Source organism: Dioscorea cayenensis, unplaced genomic scaffold, assembly GCF_009730915.1.
Source record: "Dioscorea cayenensis subsp. rotundata cultivar TDr96_F1 unplaced genomic scaffold, TDr96_F1_v2_PseudoChromosome.rev07_lg8_w22 25.fasta BLBR01001076.1, whole genome shotgun sequence".
Taxonomy (NCBI): Eukaryota; Viridiplantae; Streptophyta; class Magnoliopsida; order Dioscoreales; family Dioscoreaceae; genus Dioscorea; species Dioscorea cayenensis.
Genome location: NW_024087467.1, coordinates 38745 through 41882, shown reverse-complemented (window position 1 = coordinate 41882; position 3138 = coordinate 38745). Strand labels below are relative to the sequence as shown.

The following is a 3138-nucleotide window of genomic DNA, read 5'->3' as shown; positions in this document are numbered from 1 at the left end:
CAAGAAAATAATATACTCAACTAACCAACAAGCCTTGTGAAGTAAAATATTTAATAACTGCGTTCCAAGAAATATATGCATATTCACCACTGCATGTCACTAAAGTGACTCTAACCTTGATTCTCCAAATATTGATGATGCCTCCTCAAGGAAACTGGCAAAGCTTATGTGGGGGAACAAAAAATATCTGTGTTGCACTTTCATTTGAAGAAATTTCAAGTCTTTCTCTTCTTGATCCAGCATGTTTAGAAAGAAAGCCAACTATTTTTCATTATTTCAAAACCAAAAGTCAAGCTCAATAATAGAACCATACTGCCATAATATCACGGTGATTAATTTTGTAAATATGATACCAAAAAGGTAAATTCACTAAGTAGATAATCCGGATGCAGATAGAGCAGCGAAAACCACAACAGATGGCCCAGGAATGGGAACAACAGTATGTTGTTAGTGGCACATAGCCTTGCCTGTATCCTGAGTGCAGCCTGAATTTAAGTCAAAAATTCTAAATCTCATGGTGCAGATAACTCAAGTTTGGAGTTATTCTTAGCCAGGGTCAGTTGCTATTAATTCAAATAGATAAAATAAAGCGCCTAAAACCAACCAAAACCAAAAAGATTGCCCCTTTCAGCAAAACACATAAACATAACAAACCAAGCATATGCATATGAAATTCTTTAAAGTGAGTTAGTGAAAGCAGAATTGTCAATACACAATCTCACATCACTAAACAACATAATCAAGAACCTCGCTTAATCCAAGAGATACGACAAGGTCCATCTTTCACTAGAATTTTATTTTACTTTGCTAGTACTAGGAATAATAAAACAACGACAGAGATGTGGTTGTACTGCCTACTTCTCAGTAACTAGAATTTTGCTACGTTTAACAATAATAAAGGAACAAAAGTGAAACTATCCACATATGGCTACATATCATTTTCCTGGCTACATGAGATCATATGTCTATCTGCTTTCAAACACCACCACTGTAAGAAATGCCTCTGGACCAGATAAGTAATTCATTCAACCCAGCTCTTGAGCACCAACAAAGCCCGGAATTTACAGGACATCTCACCATGGCTGAGAATCTTCTCCCCATTAAATCCAAACTAGCTTCAAAACTTACATACCAGGTCCATTTGCGATCACTGAACACCCGGAGTGCCAGCATCACTAATCAATGCAACAAGCTGGCCTTGTTACGCAGCTTTTGTAGTATCATCATTTCACTCTAGAGATTCATTGAATTTGTGGTAACTCAACGCACGTACTCTAACAACATAAGAAACACAACTGTTCTAGCACTTCATTTTTCAATTGTAGTATTAAATAATGAACACTTGGAAAAATAAAAATCTGGCAAAAAGCAATTACTTACCAGAGGTGTTTTAATGTTATAGTACTGAAGTAACTTCCCAGAATGTCTCAGTGTCTTCTGGAAAAGGATCACATCGGCAGATTTCAAAACACATGAGCACTGCATAAATAAAATAAATATACAGAACAGGAGGCTTGATTTTTACAGTCTTTAGATAAGCAAGAGAAAAGAAAGCAGCCCTAGAAATCAAGAATATCAAGCATGTGCTGCCCATGCATCTTTTCCCGCAAACAAAAATTTATGTCATGCAGTTTCGAAGAAACTTATAATCATGAATTCAACAACAGCATAAATAGCTAATCTTTGAATGAAGATCAAAAGCATGGTTACATGAGTATGTGCTAAATGTCAATGAAGTTTTATGATTGTAAATTCTTAGTGTTAAAAGATGCATACAAATATTATGCAGCTCAAAGTACAAATATAGACATGGAAATGCAAAAAGAAGATTTTGAGGCTGTTCATGAGATATAAAAAGAAACCAAAAATTATGATGCAGAAGAAAGCAACATTAGAAATTAAAAACGCATCAAACCCACAAAAGGGAAATAAGATTTTGATACTTTAGTCAAAATGTAGTTTTCATAGGGTAAAGCATTATTTTATATTCTGTTTCACATAGCAATATAGCATACACTTTTGTGAGGGGATCCATCTTTAAATATCATTCCCCTTAATGAGTTACCAAAACATGATCATAAGCTAAGAGATCACATACCGCAGTGAGCTAAGAGATCACATACCGCAGTGTGATGTCTTCTAGATTGCCAATTGGTGTTGCAACAAGATATAAACCAGATTTTAAAGTACCCTGTTAAACAAGCAAATAAAGACCACTTGAACAAAAAATAAAAACTGTGTGCATAGTATCAAAGGCAGGAAGCAATATATATATATATATATATCTAGAGAGAGAGAGAGAGAGAAACAAAAAAATGATAACTATAGAACAAGCAAAGCAGATACTAAAGTTATCAAGGATGATAGATATAACCACTTGAACAAAAAATAAAAAGTGTGCGCAAAGTATCAAAGGCAGGAAGCAATATATATATCTAGAGAGGGAGAGAGAGAGAGAGAGAGAGAGAAACAAAAAAATGATAACTAAAGAACAAGCAAAGCAGATATTAAAGTTATCAAGGATGATAGTCTCACATCAGTTAAGTAGACAAATGTTGACATGCATATATGAATCTGGATCCAACTTCTTATCAGCTTAAGCTTTTTACATTGTAAGCCCATTTAAAATGATATGAAACGCAGTGAACTGTGACTTGGGAAATCTAGCTTTTAGGTTGAACAAAGCTCATCTAACAAATGTGACCAAACAAGATTCCAAACTAGTCTTCCATGCACCCAAACCTTTCGCAAATTCTTCATAACCTTGGTGAAATGTAATTCACTCCAAGAAAAAATATAAAGCAGGTACATTTTACGGATGAATTAAACTCCAAAATCATCAAGACAATTAGATTTTGAATGCATAAATTTAAAACAAAAGGGCATTCACAACAAGAAACACATAGCTAAACACAAAGAACAGAAATGAAGAAACAAGAAGAAATCTAAACTGAAACAAGCATGGCATGTATTTCAGTACATGGCAGTATCATACAGTAGAGCACGTATTATGAATGAATGCAACTGAAAGAACATTAACACAGCTAGTTTGAAAAAGGTATAAATCTAAGAGCCAAAAATCAGGAAAAGAAAAATGTACCTAAATGCAAACATAAAACATGAGTCAACAAAAAGAAA

The 3138-nt window shown here is 34.2% G+C and overlaps 1 pseudogene; it reads right to left on the bottom strand.

Moving 5' to 3' along the window:
* Positions 1-115: 115 nt before the first annotated feature.
* On the bottom strand, positions 116-2811 carry LOC120255572 (annotated as a pseudogene).
* Positions 2812-3138: the final 327 nt, after the last annotated feature.